The following is a 20,078-nucleotide window of genomic DNA, read 5'->3' on the forward strand; positions in this document are numbered from 1 at the left end:
TTCTAAAAACTCACAAATTTTAATTTAGTTGTGATCATCAAAATTTTAAAAGCAGTATTTCTTTTTTTTTTAAAGATTTATTTTTATTAGTTTTTTATTGGAAAGGCGGATATACAGAGAGGAGAGACAGAGAGGAAGATCTTCCGTCCAATGATTCACTCCCCAAGTGAGCGCAACGGCCGATGCTATGCCGATCCGAAACCAGGAGCCTCTTCCGGGTGTCCCACGCGGGTGCAGGGTCCCAAAGCTTTGGACCATCCTCGACTGCTTTCCTGGGCCACGGGCAGGGAGCTGGAAGGGAAGTGGGGCTGCCGGGATAAAACCGGCGCCCATATGGGATCCCGGGTGTGCAAGGCAAGGACCTTAACCACTTGCGCCACCGCGCCGGGCCCAAAAGCAGTATTTCAAAACATAACCTTGAATTGAAGTCCTTTGTTGGAGTCTCCTCCCCCAGTTTGGTAAAACCTATGTGTTCCCCGTTGTTAGCACGTAAGTCCAAACAATGGAAAGTTTAAACAGGATTGCCCAAACCTCATACACCCTCTCTACCTGAAACCACTCCCTCTGTTTTGGAAGGGATTTGTTTGTGTGTGTGGATATTCCTCCTGTTAGTCACAAACCATTGCTGTGAAGAATTCAGCACTGCTCAGAGTCTGAACTTGATCCTAAGAGTATTGAAACATGATCTGACAACAAATCTGATCTTTTCTCAGATGTAAATTCAAGCCAGCTAGATTTTCAAGACAAACATATGCAATCATTCTTTATGAAACTGCAAAGATGGATATGATTATAAATTGGGTTATTAAATCCATTGCATAATGTAATGTCTTCCTGCACAAAATTAATGTATGCCAACATTATAATGAGAACATCAGCTGATTGATGATGGAAATCTCTTCTACATCCATACATAATGAAAGCAAATAATCACTGGAAGTTTTCTCAACACCTTCATAATATTTCTGTATTTACTGGGTACATGATGTTAAAGTGGGAACTTCTGGGGTCTCAGGATGGGGCATCTCATGCCTGGATCCCAGATGACAGCCACCATGTGCACGTGGTGAGCTGTCCCCAGGCGGCCAGTGCGCCATTTGGTGCCAGGCTCGGCCCGCTGCCCACCAGGCCGGGGAGCTCTAGAGTTTTGGTTCTTTGAATCGCTGCTTAGGCAGATGAAGGTTGAACCCACTGTACTTCTAGGATGTGAAGCAATCGTAAAGATCTCCAATGGCAGTAACTCTTCCTTTGAAAAACTTGTAATCACGGAACAATGCTGACCACCAAATACCAGTCCATGCAAAAGCTATGGCTCAGGGCTTGTCCAACACGATCATCTCTTGCTACCTGACATGATGATGGATCAGGAGAAGGGTCACATTAAGCAGGGCCATTACATTAACTAGCACTTGAACCATAACCGGGGGCAGATTCTGTGAGGGATGTGTGGGCCAACCCTGTAGAAAATCTAGCCCCACTGGTTAGCTCAAGAGATGGGGCGGTGATGGACTAAGCTAGGTGTGACCAAGGAGCCTGCCATCAATCACAGGTAAAGGGACCCCCAACAGTCTGGATTGGTCAGGGCAGCAGCACCCAAATGTGCATCCTGAATTAGGTGTGGGATGGGCTGGGCTGCAAAGTTCACCAGCTTATACAAGGCCAAATGGAAGGCCAGACTTTGCCGGAACCTGGCCTAAACCCAATGGCATGTATGAGAACTTGGTCTGGGAATGGATTAAGTGAAAGAACTGAACTTGGAAAACTCCCTTGGCTAATCATAGCTCCCACTGGTGAACATGTGGCCCAGACCTGGGGGTCAGACAAGCTGGGAAAAGTAGCTCCAACAGCTGGCTAATGTGTCAATTGGTAATGGAACAGGGTGGACTGGACAGGACTGAGCAAACCTTAGTGAAACTAGAGACCAGGAGGGAGCACAGGTCATGCCAAGCTAGGCTCTTGCACCTACTGGTCTGCATGAGCCAGGAACACTAAGCTACAGTGTCTACGACAGAGGTCGGGACAGGTGAGGGACTGAACCAAGCTAGGTCAGAGCAACCACTAGCATGTGCGTGATCTATGGCTGGGAACAGGCCCGGTTGGGGAGCTAAGTGGACAATTCTAGCTGGGTTGAGGTTCCCACCAAGGGGCGTGCAACCTGGAATGGGGGCTATGTTCTGAACCAGGAAACAGTTGTAGTCTCCCTTGGCACAAATGTGGACTGGGACTGGATGCACTGAGCCGGGCCAAACTCCAACACCCTCTGGTGTCCTGGAGGACCAGGGTAGATGTGGGATGGACTAGGCAAGGTCTCAACCCCTACTGAGCCATGTGTGAGCCATAGGTGGGTATGGACAAGCCATGGCTGGGCTGAAACATCCAACAGCAAGGATCAGTTTGGGTTGAAGGCCAGTCAGAAAAAGCCATTGTTCCTGTTAGGACAGGAGGTGAACTGAGTGGTGCTGGCTCATGGACTCACTGGTATGCGCAAAATCTGGAATTGGGAGAGGTTCTGATGGAGGAGCCTGGGCAACTCCTCTGGCAGGACACAGACTTGGCAGGTAAATGCAAGAAACATGATAGGAAACAGCCCAGAACAGGCCATGGAAAGTTACCCACTGGCATACAATTGGCAGGGGTTGGGGAAGGACCAGGCTGATTCTGTTCACATCATCCACTGGCAAATCCAGGCACCAGAACAGTGTGGGTCGAGCTGGGTTTGGTCGCAACAAAAAGTAGTGCACAATATGAAATGTCACGGTGAGGTTGCCTGTACTGGAAGTGACCGTAGTGCACAACCAGCACGCTTGAGAACCAGGAAAGGAGGGGGCAGAGCCAGCAGGGGAATAAGAGGTGATTCCTTTGCTGGACAGCTACTCCCGCGGAGAGCATGAGCTGGGATGGGGGCAGACCAGTTAAGTAGGGCTACAACACCTGTGTGCCTCAGGTGGACTAGATCAGGGAAAAGCCAGGCTGGGCTGATTATTCCTACTGTTAAAAACAAAATTAGAGCAGGTGAGGGTTATTTGGGCTTAGCCATGGCATTAGCTGGCAGAAGCTGGCACTGGGGCCTAGTTCTGTCAAGTCAAACTACAGAACTATCTGTAAGTGCATAATCTGGGAGTAGGAGAGGCCTGGGAGGGAAATAGTGGGCTCCTCCCTCTTGGGTTACCACTTCCACAGGAGGGCATGAAAACTAGGACAGCGGCTGGGGTGGAATGGGGTGTGGGACAGACTGGATTATTGCTACACAAACTGGCAAACCAGGGTAGGGGGTGGGCCTGGTGGGGGTTATTGCGGGCCGCTCCAACTAGGCTGCAGCTCCCACTGGTTTATGCGAGGGCCAAGTATATGCTGAGCAGAACCAGGCTGGACTGCAACACCCATTGGCTCCAGTGGAAGTCGGAAGTGAAAACAGAACTAACCCAGCAATTGCAACCACCAGCTGATTAGGGCCACGGACTGAGCCGGGCCCTGTACCTGCTAGTACATACAAGAATCTGGTCCGAGAATACCTCAGACAAATTTTCTATGGAGATTTGCCCAATTGACATGCTGAACTCAGAACCCTGACCAAGAAAAGAGGGAAGACATAACAGGTCAATCAACCATCTCAGCTATATGTTGGCAGTGAAATACAGGGCAAATGGAGACTCTATGATGGACTATGTCAATCAATGGATTCTTCAAAGACTTCATAGTGCTTGGAGTGGCAAGATTGACAGTGATTCATAAGAGTTGAGCTATCAAAAGCACTTGAGCAAAAACCTTGTCGCACACCCTTCATGCGGGACCTGGGGAGGGTGGGAAATTGGGTGGGACTTCTGCCTTAATTCCTCCTTTAAACATGAAGGAAACAATATGGAAATAGTCTTACCCACTTTCCTGTAGCCCTTGACCCTTTTTAGCTCAATCAACTATGTAAAGATTGTCAAAAATATAATTTAAAAAAAGGTAAACAAAAAAAGTGGGTACTTCTATGAGCAATTCTGTATTTTCTGAATCTTTCATGCATGTTTCTCAATAGTTATCAGATTTTACAAAATGTATAATTTATTTTACTCAAAATATTGCTAAAATTAGGAAGTTTGGATTCATCTGTTCTCTTTTTCTGGATTCTTATTCCTGTTTGACAGAATACACTGCACTTGCTGACATATCAATTGTATTGCTCTCTGTTTGTTTTAATCAACTATTTTCCAAAAGTATATTCTTATTTTTGCCTTTGAAATATTAGCTCCCTTAATTTTATACTTTGTCCTATTGGATATTTTCAAAGATCTTTTTGGTGAATTTCTACAATTTACGTTTCTCCTCTTTGAATAAATATTTATTCAGACCTGGAATGTATTGCTAAAAATGGAAGTGGATTTTTTTTCCCCACTCAGCTTCCTGATCATATGGAAGTGAAGAACACTCAACTCAAATATTCAGTTAAAGGAATAGATTTACAGGACCACTACCACTTCACGAAGCATCTGTGAACTGAGTTGATGTGTTCTATTACTGGTGATTAATCTTAGATTGAAATTACATGCTCTTAATATGTATCCATAATTCACTAGTTTAAGTGCTTTTAAGTAGCCATACAAGGTAATATCATTTTCACCTAGATAACACATTTCTCAGGGTACAATACACTACTTTCAGTTCTTCCATGATTTTGAAGGGTTAGAAAAAGATGGAACATGCAAGAAAAAGAAAAGGGAATTCTTGTTACCTGAAGTCTAGTGCTCTTTGTTGTAATGTTTGAGAAAATGTCGTGAAATTTTGTTTTGTTTTGTTTTCTGACTGGCACAGACCAAGTATTTCACAGCTAAGAGGCAGATGGTGGGGTATAGCAAAATTTTTCTTCCTTTATTTTTGAAACATACATGTATATATTTGTAATTATGATTAAATAGTTGAGAGGGATACATCCCCTTGTGGGTCTCTGATTATTGTGGGTAGAATTGAGATATAGAGAAAGCTGAGTGAGATAAATGTATCAGTTATATATTTTTTCCTCCTGTGTCTGCAAGGGAGGAATCATGTGGTATGGGACACACCGTGCTATCAAGCTACATCAGCTCTTGGGAATGGGAGACAGTTGTTTGATGATGCCTTAGATACCCTGATGTGGGAGTGAAGTTCTGCATGACTTCAGCAGTTTTGATCTGAGATGCTGTCAGCTTCAATGGAACAGGTTTGAGAAAGTCCAAGATCCATTGGCTGACCAGTTTTACTTCAATGCATCCACAATGCCAGACATTTGTTGCAAAGCTTGGCCAGCAGAGTGGTTCAACCTGTTTTGTTTTCCACTCTGATAAGGTACTCCATGGATGTCCTCTGCTGGCCTAGATGAACTAGCTGTCAAGTCCCTCAGGTGCATTCAGGCATGCTGACCACTGCATCAGTAACTGAGGATGCCAGGTTCTGACACATGCACTCCAAGGTCAGAACACATGTGGTTTTCTCTGAGTCCAGTGATCTAGTTGGAGAATCCTCCAAGAAACCTCACGTGGAAAGTCCTCAAACTTGACCTGTGTGTGTGTGTGTGTGTGTGTGTGTGTGTGTGTGTGTGCGTGTGTGTGTGTGTATGTGTGCGTGCGTGCACACGTGCGCGGTAGCACAGGGTCAGGTATTGTCCATCTTCACCACACCGTACCAGCCAAGTCAGGTACCAGTGGCTGCAGCTGTTGGTCAGTTGTGCCCCAGCCCTGTCTCTCAAAAAAACCTTTATTTATTTTTGATATTAAAATCCACTCTGGGTTAGATGGTGAAGGGCATATAATTAATGACAATTCCTTTCATAACAAAATGAATTGAGAATTAGGAGTTTAAGGAGAAACTTCTAGTAAAAATAATTATCTACGAAAGAATTTGAGATGACATAACAAAAACTGAGCAGTAGATGTATTACTTTAAAAATATCAAAACAGTACAGGCCCAGTGGCGTGGTCTAGAGGCGAAAGTCCTCACCTTGAATGTGCCAGGATCCCATATGGCCGCCGGTTCTAATCCCAGCAGCTCTACTTCCCATCAGCTCCCTGCTTGTGGCCTGGGAAAGCAGCCAAGGACGGCCCAAAGCTTTGGGACACTGCACCTGTGTGGGATGCCCAGAAGAAGTTCCTGATTCCTGGCTTCAGATTGGCACAGCATTGGCAATTGCGCTCACTTGGGGAGTGAATCATCGGACGAAAGATCTTCCTCTCTGTCTCTCCTCCTCTCTGTATATCTGACTTTTCAAAAAAAAAAAAAAACAAACTCAAAACAGTAATGTCCAATAAGACAACTAATATTTGATTACTCAAAACCCTTAGTGCAATAGTAAGAAAAAATAAATTGGAAATTAGCAAATTTGAATAGTATAAATTATTATATATATTATTATATTATATATTCTATATTATATATTATTATCATTTGCATTAAAAATTCTATAAATTATACAAAAAATTGGATGATGCAACAAGGATACCAGATGTAAATTGTTTGTCAAACTCAGTTTACTGCTGTGTACTAACAGAATCCTACTAGAAAATGTCATTGAGGAGGAAAAATTGCATTTGATAGTCTTAGACAACCTCAACTATGTAATCTATAAAATATTTTGAAATCTCTTCAGGGTAAATTATGCAACATTATTGTTCAATATAAAAGCTTATGGATACAAATTTTCATGAGTAAGAAGACGATTCATAGAGTTCTATCTCTTTCTTTCACATATATGCATGTGTGCCTATGTATATAATATATATAATATGTATATTATGTATAGAGATATAAATATATATGACCCATAAATACAAAGGCTATGTTTGAAGATGTTGCTGTTTAAAGGCTTACTTTTCTAATTGTTAGGACTGTCATGAAACTGGAAAAATTAAATAGCTTAGTAATACTAAAGAAGTGGTAAGTTTGATAAAATAAGGTATCGAGAAATAGCACGTATGTGGAACTTGGTAAGCAAGAGAGGTGGCATCCTATTTCAACGAGGAAAGGTAAAATCGTTCATTTAGTGCAGCGGAAAAGAATGATTATCCACACATTCAAAAGTGAGTTTGGATGTTTATTTATTACAGTATACGAAAAACTACTCCAGATTACGAGGGCTCAAATGTTAAATATCCCAAACTCTTGGAAGAAAACATAGACAATTGGATAGCAGATATAAAGCATAAACTTGGCTCAGTGAAACATGTTGGTCATAGGACTAAAATGTTGATAAAATTTATAATACTAAAAGTAAAGACATTTTGGTCAATGAAAACAGCATTAAAGGGAAGTGGATATTGTGACACATGAGCAAGTTAAGGCATGATTTGGGATGTTCATATACCATATTGAAGTGCTGATTTTGAATCTCAACTACTCTACACTTGTTTTTGTTTATTTAATTTAATTTAAAAAACATTTGTTTTATTTTTTATTAGAAAGCCCGATAGACAGAGAGGAGGAGAGACAGAGAGGAATATCCTCCATCCATTGATTCACTCCTCAAGAGGCTGCAATGACCCGAGATGAGCTGATCCGAAGCCAGGTGCCTGGAGCCTCTTCCTGGTCTCCTATGCAGGTGCAGGGTCCCAAGACCCTTTGGCCATTCTCGACTGCTTTCTCAGACCACAAGCAGGGAGCTGGATGGGAAGCAGGGACTCCGGAGTTAGAACTGGTGCCTATATGGTATCCCGGTGCATTCAAGGTGAGGACTTTAGCTGCTAGGCTATTGTACTGGGTGTTATTCAATTTTATTTTTTAATAATGTGTACATAGTTGAAAAGGAGGCATGCCATGTGGGTTCTTTTTGGGTGAGGGAGGGAATTTAGACATGATGAAATGTGGGTGGAACAAATGTTTCAATTTTTTTCCCTCCTGTGTCTGCGGTGTTGGGAAGGGTAGGGGCCACTTGTTGCTGTCAAATCACATCAGCACCTGTGGATGGGGGACAGTCATCTGACGATGCCATAGAGACCCCTAATGTGGTGAAGAGTATTCTGAAAGTGCTACTTGAATGGTTTCAATAGCCTGGAGATGTTGTCAGATTTGTTGTTTCAGAGTTGGGAAAATCCTTCCAAGGTCTACTGGTTAACAGAGTCCACTTCAGTGCATCCAGAGGCACACGTCTTGCAAAGCTTGGCCAGTAGAAATTTCCAGCCAGTAGAATTTTCCAACCTATTCTGCTTTTCATTTTCTGATGAGGCAGTTGTCATCCCTGCTAGCCTAGATGAGCTGGCTGTCATATCCTCCACGTGCATCTGTGCATCTAGAAATTCTGTACATAGGCATCAGAAGCTAAAGAGGCCTGATCCTGGTACATGCACTCAAGGTTGGAGTACACATCCTGTGATTTCCCCTGTGTGTAGTTTTGGAGTCCTATGGTCTAGTTGGGGAATCCCCCAAGAAACCTTACCTAGGAAGTCCTCAGACTTGACTTTTGTGCACACCTTCCAGTGCAGAATCAGGTTTAGTCTGTCACCTGTACCAGCCAAGGTGAATGCAACTGCTGAGTCATTTCTGCCCCCAGCCCAGTTGCTCATGTGAACTGATAATTGCTGTAGTCCAGTCCAGCCCAGCCCACCACAGGCCTGATCTTCATGCACACCAGAGAGCACCACAGACCAGTTGGTACAATGTCCACTAATCCCCATCAGACCTGCCCCAGCCCAAGCTTTCACATATGCTACAATCTAGCCTGGTCCATCCTGTACACCCATGGATGCAGCAACCTAACCCAGTCTGCCTCACCCAGCCCACTTGTGAGTTGGTAGGTTTTGTGCTCCATTTCAACCTGGCCTGCAACCCCATCTAGGCTCTTGGTTGTGCCAGTGTGTGCTGTGAACTGGCCCAGTCCAACCACCCCCAATTCCAGTTCACACATATATATCAGCCCAGCCAGGCCTGCCTCTCTTCAGCCTTGGCTCTCACTTATCAGCTGTAGCTGTAGCTGTAGCTGAGTAGGGGAGTTTCCAAAGTCCCCCCACACCACCAGGCTTGCTCCCAGTTCTAGATCTCACATGTGCAAGTGGATGATGCAGTTGAGCCTGACATGGTGGCCTCCAGTTCTGGAACACACCAGTGGGTACAGAGGCCTAGCCCATCTGGCCTGTACCCATTCCACTCCTTGATGGTGACTGCTACAGCTTAGCCCAGCCTGTCCACAGCCATTCTTGCTCATGTGAATACAGGCAAGTGCTGCAACCTAGCCCAGGCTGGCTCACCCAATCCTTGGCTCTTGCACTCACCAGTGCTACTGCAGCCTAGCAGGAGAGCCTCCAGTGTTTCCCTGCCAGGCTTGTTCCCAGCTCGAGACCTTGTGTGTACTGGACGGTGCTTCAATCTAGCCTGGCATGGTGAATGTTGTAGCTTAGCCCAGATAGGCATGATCCACACCCTGTCCTGGCTTTTATTCATGCCAGCAGATGCTGCGACTGGGCCCAGCTCAGCCTGCCCCAAACCTGACCCACACAAATGTGAGTGCTGCAGCCTGGCCTGGCCTGGCACACTCCCAGTCCCAGCTACTGTGCTCCCCAGTGGGAACTGCAGCCTAGCAGGAGAGAGTCTCAAGTTCCCCTACAAGGTCTGCTCCCAGCTCTGGATCTCGGGCATGGCAGTGAGTGCTACAGCCCTGATTGGCATGGTCTCTCCTCAGTCCTAGCCTTTGGCTGTACTGGAGGGTGCTGCACCCTGCCCCAGCCCTGTATCCTCCGAGCTCCACCTCCAAGAAGTGTTAGGTGAGTTCCATGGTCCATTCTGGCTCACCCCTATCTCTCTAGACAGACCCTGCAAACTGGCAGGTGCTGTATTCTCTCAGATTCCCCTACATGATCTGCTCCCCAAATCTAATTCTCCTGCATCCTGGAGAATGTTGCAGCCCAGCCTGACATGATCTACCTCCTGTCCTGATATTCCTGGGCAGGTGCTACTGCCTAGGCCAGCCAAGCATACCCATAGTCTTACTTTTGCATCTGCCAGTGGGCAGCAGGTGATACTATTTAGCCCAGCCTAGGACACCCACATGGACGGATGCCTTGGCCTGACCCAAATATGCCCTGTGGTTTCTGCCTTCCAAATCATCTTATCTCAGCTCCTTTGCCCACCTTGAGTGCTGTGGCGTGGTCCTTGGAATTACCTATCAGTCATTCCTCCCTGTCAAACATGTCCTCACCTGCTTCTATTCCAAAATGTCCCCATAACCCTCTCTCTGGACAATGTGCAGCCTCTCTGCCTAGGGGCCCAGCTATCATGTCCCAGACCCGCATTTACTGCCTCCACCACATTTCCTTAAAAAAAAAAATGGAATAGGGTGGCACACTGATATAGTTAACTCCAATTTGGCATTATCCCAGGCCCAGAATGACTGCAAACTGCTCTTTTTCTAGCAGTATAATAGTTGCCTAGGTACAAGGGAACCTAGGAAGTTTCCTTGTGGCTGGGGAAACCTATACCTCTGATCCACCTAACTGGAATACATTCTGGAAGGCAATGAATGAAGGTTCAAATGCTTGAGCCCTGTCACCCGCATGGGGAGACCCTGTGGAAGTTGCAGGCTTCTGCCTTCAGCCTGGCTTGGCCTTATATTGAGGGCTCAGAAATGACTGAGCTCACTCTCTCTCCCTTCCAAGTGGATGAAAGATAAAAATGAACATTATAAAATGAAAGGCAGCATTAAAGATAATGAAGGTAAGCTACACACTGGAAAGAGGCAAACATGATGCTCACACTTTTCAAGAGTTAGGACCGAAAATATGCAATCTAAAAAAGGGATGATTATTCAGGTTCCTGGTGAAGAGATGGTGTCTGTGTAAAAGCCAGGGTTCCGTTTCTTGCTTTGGCTGCTAACTCCAGGTTCTTGCTACTGCAGACTTTGGGATATAGAAGATGATGATTCAAATACCTGGGTCTGCCATACACATAGGAGATTTATTTATTATTATTTATGTATTTTTAAATTTTATTTAATTGCTTAATTTATTTATCATTAGGCAGATATACAGAGGGAAGATACAGAGAAAAGATCTTCAGTGTGTTGGGGTGCGGCTGTAACAGACAGAGCTGAACTAATGTAAAGCCAGGAACCGGGAGCTTCTAGCTATGCCACATGAGTGCAGAGTTCCTTTTTTTTTCTTTTTTCCCCTTTCTCTGCTTTATTTGTCATGGGACTGTGTGCCATACTCAGCTTTTTTCTTTTCTTAATAATTTTACTTAGTTGATTAGGGTACAAAGGGTCAAGGGCTACAGGAAACTAATGCCATTGTTTCTACACTAATATCATCACTTTTTTCCTTTTATCTGGGGTCAGGGGAGAAACAAACAGAGAAGCCCCACCCAGTCTCCCACCCATCCCAGGTCCCCTATGTGAGGCATGCTCTGAGGGTCCTGGTCAAGCAGTTTGGATAGTTCAACAGGTCTGATTTGCTGCCAATCTTGCCGTTCAAATCGCGATGAAACCTACTCAGAATCCACTGGCTGACACAGTCTCTTCATGGTTGGGGCTCTGAGATCAGCAGTTCAGTCGGAGGGATGTACAAAGAAACTTCATCTGAGGTGATCCCAAACCTGATTCTAGTGTGAGTTTGCCAGTACAGAGTCCGACACAGTCTGTCACCTCAATCAGTTTTTGAACATGCTGGTCATTTCAATTGCTGGGTCAATTCTGTTTCCAGCCCTGTCTTCTACATGAACCAATGGGTGTGGCAATCCAGACTGATCCTGTCCACTGCATACTTGGCCCTCATGCAAACCAGTGGGAGTCTAGTTGGGACAACTTGCCATATCCTCCACCAGGCCTGCCCTCTACCCTGATTCCCATGCTTGCCAGTATGTAACGCAGACTTGTTCAGTCTGTCCCATATCCCATTTACTCTCGTACTTGTCAATGGGCATTGAAGCCTAGCTCAACCCAACCAACCTACTATGCACCCCACATACATACTGGCAGTTGCCTTTCTGTCTAGCCACAGTCCCGTGGCTTTGGGCCATTATCTCCTGCTTTCCCAGGTCACCAGCAGGGAGCTGGATGGGAAGTTGAGCAGCTAGGATATATATGGACCAGTGCCCATGTCGGATCCTGGAGGATACAAGGTGAGGATTTAGCCACTTGGCTATCATGTAGAGCCCAACATTGGAGATTTGAATCCAGTCTTTGGCTTCTGATATTGCCCTGCCCTGATCTTGGCCATTGGGGGCATTTGGGGAGTAAACAAGCAAATGGGAGCATTTGCATTGTTTCCTTTCTTCATATCCCCATCTATGAGTCTGCATAGCAAATAAATTTAATTAGAAAAATAGTAAGCCCTAAGAAAATCTGAAGAATAATAGAAATTTCATAGAGAAAGAAGCCATAGATAAATAAACATAAAAATTTTGAGTGCCATCATACATGCATCAGATCAGTCAATACACACACACAATATTAAGTTTGTGAAGATGTGGATCTGCTGGACTGAGTAAAAATTATGAGTTTCCTTTAGACAGCACTTAGGATTTCCAAAATTGAATGAATCCAAAGTTGAATCTAAATTACCTTTGAAAAAAAAAGATTAACTAATGAGTCAGCAAGTAAATGCAAGCTATGTTCTGAAAAGAAATTTTTGTACACGTTAGAAGGTAATTACCAGAATATTATGTAACAGTGTTAAACCTTGTTTAAAGATTTTTTTTAAACATCTGCATCTCCCAAAATATGTGTTTTAGGAAAATATACAGATACAATTAGATAATAAATCAATTAGAATTAGAATTGTGAACATGAGATTCAGGAACATGATTATTCTAACTGGGAAGAAAGGGGAAAAATGGAAAAAGACCTGTTGTTAATATCCTGTGCTTTTATTCAGGATGGGGATTTGCATGTATTTGCTTATTACATTAGTAAAATGATTGTATAACTCACCTAATGAATGAAAATTGACTCTAAAATGAGTGGTAAAATCACGATATTAACCATGGAATTAAATTAATGTTACTGTCCTCCAGATATTTGCATTGGGATGTTCTCTTACGGAAGAAGCTACTTTTACTGAGAATTCCTTATATTTTAGTACATATTAGGCTGAAAGGATTAATAAGTGTGAAGGAGAGAGAAGAGCCAAAGTGGCAGGGACTCTTGTCTCTCAGGTATCATCATTTGCTTCTCAGATACATCAGCAGGGAACTGGATTTGAAGCAGCATAGCTATGACTTGGACTGGCACTGCTGCCGTTGCAAGTGTCCTGCATGGCAGCTTAACCAGCTGTGTCATGATGCATGCTCTAGCTTTTGGAATTATATGCTATTGAAAGTCAGGCTTCTAAAGTCCAACAAATCAACAGAATGCATTATTATATGTTTTTGTCTGCAATCATTTCCTTTAATTTTTAATACTTGATGCGGGACATGGGGAAAGAAAAAAAAATTTAGCAAATGTATTTGAGTTTCAAAACACCTTGATTTGCTAATTTGTCCATAGGATACTTCCTACTTATCTATGTCTAGATTTATTTTAAGTATTCCAAATTAATATAAGTGGAAAACTTAAAAAAATGATGATATTTTCTTTACAGACCAAAATAGAGACTAGTCACTAAATTAATGTGTATAAATATTTTAAGCTCGTTCTTACATAATTAAAAAAACAGCACGGTCAATGTAATTATAATGGTTTCAATGGATATTCTCAGCTTAAACAGTTACTTAAACAACAGAAAAGTGTAAAAATAAATACAGCCTTAATTTTCCTTGTATTATTAGTATTCAAAGTATATTGGTACTACTGTGCTTTCCAATCAACTCTTGAGTAAAAATTAACACTAATTTCAATTCTTCACTTATAACTTACAATGCTGTTACCTCAGTAAATTGCATCAATGTCTTCTCCAATAAATTATGTTAAAAATAAGTTTTTCGCAAATACTTAAAATTCAGGTAGAAAATATGTATATTTCCTCTGTAAAATGATTTTGGGGATGTTTCATTGACCTAAAGGCCTTAAAAAGATCAGATTGCCTCTTATGATAAGACTTCTCAATGCCCTTATAGGATCTCCATAATAATAATGGAGAGATGATCACATTTGTGAATCCTGTCCACCTAACATAGTTTATGTTGTTCTTGGAGATAATCTGCACTGCTTCAGTACTTTACATATTAATACTGGTTAACCATGTTCCTCTTTAGATGATTATGTGTCATCTTTCTTCTTTGCTGAATTATGACATGACACCTATCTATTATAGAGACAACTGTGGCGTAACTCACACAGTGTTTGTACAATCATTAGTAGGGTCAAGGGACTCTATATTCAGTTTTAAAATTAGAATTCTAAATTTACTAATACAATTTTGTCAAGGTGGAAAGTAATAATATAGAAGTCATAAGGCAATAAATGAACTATGTAAGAAAGAATTCATCCTTTCCCAAAGGAGACCTAAATCAAAATTGTTCTGGGAGAGGGTGAGCATTTGGCTTAATGGTCAAGACACTGTTTGAGGACAGCCACATCTCATATTAAAGTGCCTGTATTCAAGTTCAAGCTCCAAATCTAATTACACATTCTTGGTAATGTGTATCCTGGGAGGCAGTAGGCAGTCACTCAAATGTGTGGTTCCCTGCTAAAGTGGACGACTGAGAATGAGTACCTAATCCCTAAATTCAGCTATTCTGCTGAGCACATTCCTAATTGTTGGGGTAATTTGAGTAATTAATCAAGAGTGAGATTCTCTGTCCCTTTGTTTCTGAGTCAAATGAAATAAAAAAATGAAAATCTCTCTATATAGAAAAGTCTGTCTAAGAAAACTTGTGCAATCTGTATGATTAGGACCATCCCAGATGCTTAAAATACTGCAATCTACAGTACTTTAAGAAATATGGTTCACTGTTTGCTTGTTCTTCCCCTTTAAGAAGCACATACCCGTTATCTTTGTCTGACAGATGGGGATGCTGAATTTATTTATCTGCTCTAAACTCCCACTGCCATATGCGGTCCTATCTGATCTGTTAGAGCAGAAGGAGAAAATCAACATCTTCAAACAGTATGCCCTTACATTTGTTTTAGGTTCTGCCTATGAGATGCACTTGTGTATGAGTAGAATTCTAAATTTAAGTGATTGAAGAGAACATAGAGAAGATGTTGTTTTCCTGTTGAGATCTGATCTTTCAGGGAAAAAAACTTCTGCATTCCTAGATGACTTAGGGAAGAGTGTTACTGGAACCAACAGGTGGCAAACAAGGTTCCTAACTCCCAACCACTTCCCAGTAAGTTGAAAGGCATTGTTTTGGCAGATGAGTTTCTGGGCTGATGTTCTGAGAATAGTCCTTACTTCAGTCTAAAGGAGTCTTTCATCTCTTCCAAGAATCTTTAAACGTATCTAATCACTTGTACAAGTTTAGTTTGATAAAAATAGCTTTAGTAATTTTTTTTCAACTGACCTAAAATTAACTTCCCTTCATAGTTACCTGTATGACAATCATTATTTCAAGCTCATTTTAGTATTTCTCACGAAGAGGAAACAGCAAAATTTCAAAGAGTAGGGGCCCAGCGCGATGGCCTAGTGACTAGTCCTCACCTTGAACATGCCGGGATCCCATATGGGCGCCGGTTCTAATCCCAGCAGCTCGACTTCCCATCGAGCTTCCCGCCTGTAGCCTAGGAAAGCAGTAGAGGATGGCTCAAGTGCGTTGGGATCCTGCACCCGCGTGGGAGACTTGGAGGAAGTTCCTGGTTCCTTTCTTCAGATCAGCACAGCTCTGGCCTCTGTGTATATCTGACTTTGCAATAAAAATAAAATAAATCTTTTTAAAAATTTGAAGACTGATTACTCCCAAAAATTTACTAAAATTTTTATTTATAAGTGGTAGCAACCATTAACAAACAAACCAAAGAATTCATTAAATAGAGCTTTTCCATCAGACTTCTAAACACAGAACAGCAAAAATCTATCCCATAGTTAATTTAATAAATCTATTACACATTTGGATATTTTCCCCCACTATATAATGTAAAGAAAACAAACTATAAAAACAATGAACCTTGGTTCTTCCCAAACAGTACGATGATAAAGGAGAGGAGAAAGAGACCTAAATTTCCTTCCTTAGGTATCATATAGATTGCAAAGGGAGGACAAGTTTGGATAGAGACTTAAGAAAGACTATATGGGCAATAGTTTAAATTCTTTTAATTCCTCTAGCTCTTTGTCTTAACTCTCTTTTGTTGTTCATATTTTCACAGTTCTTGAGTAAATCCTGTGGATTTAATATTGTGTCAGATAGACAATGGACACAGAGCACAGTAGAGAATAAAGCAAGTCAAGGAATTTGAATTCCTTTGGAGGACAAAGACATTAAATTGTTAATAACAAAGGTATTTAGATTACAGTTAATAAAGCACATACATGTCATCAGGCACTGACATAAGTCCTAGAGGCTTTTTTTTTTTAAGATCTATTTTATTTTTGTTGTAAAGGCAGATATACAGAGAGGAGGAGAGACAAAGAAGAAGATCTTTCATTCATTGATTCACTTCCCAATGGCTGCAATGGCCAGAGCTGTACTGAACCAAAGCCAGGAGCCTAAAGCCTCTTCTGGGTCTCCCATGCGGGTGCAAGGCCTCAAGGCCTTGGGCCATCCTGGACTGTTTTCCTAGGCTACAGGCAGGGAGCTGGATGGGAAGCAGGGGCTGCTGGGATTAGAACCGGCGCCCATGTGGGATCCCAGAGGATTCAAGGTGAGAAGTTTAGCTGCCTGATCCAAATCCTGGAGTTCTAATCCAGTTTTCTGTCTGTCTTTGTCTATACCTACAATTTCATGATACATTTAAATAGCACAATGTTAAGCTTGTCAAACTTGTTACTGTTGCTGAAGGACTATACTGACTTAATAATATGGGAGAAACAGAGCATGGGGAAAGAAGGGGGATCTCTATGCCTACTGAACCATATCATTAACGAAAAGATGAAGGCAGCCATTTGTACAATTTCAATATTCAAAGTGAGATTTATTTTAGAGAAATCAACTGTCATAATGACAGGAGGGGACACCAAGGGAAGAATGGCCCACCAAAATGGTGGATGGTATCTTTTAAGCACAATGGTTAACAGTCAATAAAAGGGCAGGGTCACAGCCTGTCTAGCTTGCTTTTGGTAAAACAAAAAGTCATTAGAATGGTGTGACTGATAACTTTTTTCCCTTATCAAGCTATTTGGGCAGAAGCAAGCAGTTTGTACACTTTTGAAGAGACTCTTCCTTTATCATTCCAACAGAGAAGTGGCCCTGAATACTTATTAGTCAATTTAACTGTTACAGTGTAAACAAAAGTTCTGTCCTGAGTCAGGTTGTCAGAGAAAAAATGGAAAATAGACTATATATGTATTTAAAAAAAACACAGACACAAATTCAAACTGTCAGACAATTCACATAAAATGGCCACTTCTCCAAAAATGGTTCTTTTCAAGAATGTGCTGCACTTGGAAATATATTTCCTCATTTGTTCAGTCTGCATTTTTGGAAGCACAATAAGATAAAAATTTCACAATACCACATAGCAAAATATAGATAATTTACTATGTCCCCTGTCCCCACATAAGATTCCACTGTACACTTTACATTAAACCCTGTGTGCAACTTACTGTGTGCAAGTACCAGGAGCTGATTTAGATGGTTGATCTTTTGTGGGGATGGGAATGATAGAAGCTATGTGTGGGGGGCAGTCAGGTGAGATAGTATGCCTGTACCAATGTTTTAGCAAAGGGTATCAGCTCATATCTTCTGCTAACCTATAATGGGATAGCGATGTGCGGGCAATAGGTCTTCATAGGATAATCAAATTCCATTTCCAATTGCATAGAATCCATATTACTATTTTATTTTGTGAAATTTATTTACCAAAAGAACTAAAAGCATATATTTTTAATGTTTTTAAAATTACCTTGGTCCATAGTCCGGAATGTTTCATAAGAAGTAGCATCCCAATCTTGACTGGTTCATTTATGTTTAGAACAATGTTAAAAGTTCATTAACAGTTGCTTTCTTAAAAAAAAAAAAAAAAACAAGACTGTTATAATATAGATGCCAGAAATTCAGCCTCATGTGAAGATTCTTTAAAATTTTTATTTAAAATTTTGAATTTGATGATACAATTCTGTATTCTAGGATTCCCCCCACCACCAATTCCCACCCCCTCACTGATTTTCACCATAAGGAGTTACAATTCATAATGAGTTACAATTGCATCAGTCTGTTATTTAAATGCGCCCCAACATTGCTGGTACAATATCAGACAGTCCACCATCCCATTGTCTAGATATACCCAACAGTTTAATTCAGAGTCCATCTTTGATTTGGAAATAGAAATACATGTTGCATTGTGTCTTCACATTAGGATATGGTAGTCTCTATTACTCCATCACTATAGATTCCAATTTGCAAGATGGTTTATTTATATTAGAGAACATACAATATTTGTCTTTTTGGGATTGACTTATTTCACTGAGCATAATGGTCTCTAGTTGGGACTGTCTAGCTGCAAATGGTATGATTTCATTCTTTTTAAAGGGTGAGTAATATCCCATGGAGTAGATGTACCACTCCTCTTTGGATGAGCATCTGGATTGTCTCTATGTCTTTTCTATTGTAGATTATGCTGCTGTAAATATCAGATTATAGATCCCCTTCTCATATGCAGTTTTCATTACCATTGGGTATGTCCCTAGGAGCAGGGTAACTGAGTCATGCTGTAGGCCTGTGTGCAATTCTCTAAGCTTTCTCCATACTGATTTCCACAGTGGGTTTTCTTTAGGTACTTGACCCAAAGGCTTAAATAGTGCCAGAAGGATGTAACTCCATAAGGTTCAGTTCTGCTGGGTTGGCAATGGCCTTCTCCTTGTGATGGAATAGGGCATCTTCAAGCTTCTGTCATGACAGCATCAACCACAGTCCCCAAGTCTTCATCTCAGGTTCAGAAATTCTCAGTCACTGCCTGGAAACCCATGTTTCAGACCATATTCTGTGCTATTCGGCCCATTGTATCTGTGCTACTGCTTATATCTACAGGTTGGCCTTCTGGAGGCAGCTGGAATTGGCTTTGAGTTTTGGCTGCAACCCTGAGCAAGACAATGGGCATGGTCTGATCTATAATTTTTACCATATAGACATGAGGTGTGGAATCTCCTCTTAGATTTTTATCCTTTTTCCTTCAACTGTCAAGTGAGGGGTGCTATGATTGGTAGTGTTAGGAATTTGAATCTTTCATCCTGCAGGCAGACTAAGTAATTTTTTATTAGGTTTATTTATTTATTTATTTACTTGCTTATTTACTTACTTACTTAATGCTATGGACAGAAAGGGAGATGAGAAAAAGTGGGTGTGTGGGGTTGTGAGCAGCCAGGGACTTCATCTGGGTCTCCTACAGAGTAGCAGGGGCTCCAGTGATTAGACCAATATCTGCTGCTTTCCCAGGTGCATTGTCAGAACTGCATGGCAAGTGGAGTAGCTAGGATTTAAGCTGGCGCTCTGAGATGGGATGTTGGCATTCCAAACAGTGGCTTAATTTGTTGTACCACATGCAGGCCCCAAGGGGAAGTCATTTATAAGGATTTAAGGACAGGGACACAAGTCCCAGATGCTCTACTTCTGTCCAGTTCCCTCCTAATGCGCCTGCAAAAGGAAAAGAAGATGGCCTGGTCACTTGTTCCTCTGTCTTCTACAAGAGAGACCCTGGGGCCCGGCGCGGTGGCGCAGTGGTTAAGGTCCTCGCCTTGCACGCCCGGGATCCCATATGGGCGCCGGTTCTATCCCAGCAGCTTCACTTCCCATCCAGCTCCCTGCCTGTGGCCCGGGAAAGCAGTCGAGGACGGCCCAAAGCTTTGGCACCCTGCACCCGTGTGGGAGACCCTGAAGAGGCTCCTGGCTTGGGATCGGCATAGCACTGGCCATTGTGCTCACTTGGGGAGTGAATCATCGGAGGGAAGATCTTCCTCTCTGTCTCTCCTCTCTGTATATCCGCTTTTCCAATAAAAAAAAATAATAAAAATAATTTTTTTTTTAAAAAAGAGAGAGACCCTGATGGATTTCTAGTTTCCTGGTTTCAGTCTCATCCAGTCTTGTCTATTACAGTCACATTTGGAGTGAAT

Source organism: Ochotona curzoniae, unplaced genomic scaffold (assembly GCF_017591425.1).
Source record: "Ochotona curzoniae isolate NIBS_2020 unplaced genomic scaffold, NIBS_Ocur_1.0 scaffold_3890, whole genome shotgun sequence".
Lineage (NCBI taxonomy): Eukaryota > Metazoa > Chordata > Mammalia > Lagomorpha > Ochotonidae > Ochotona > Ochotona curzoniae.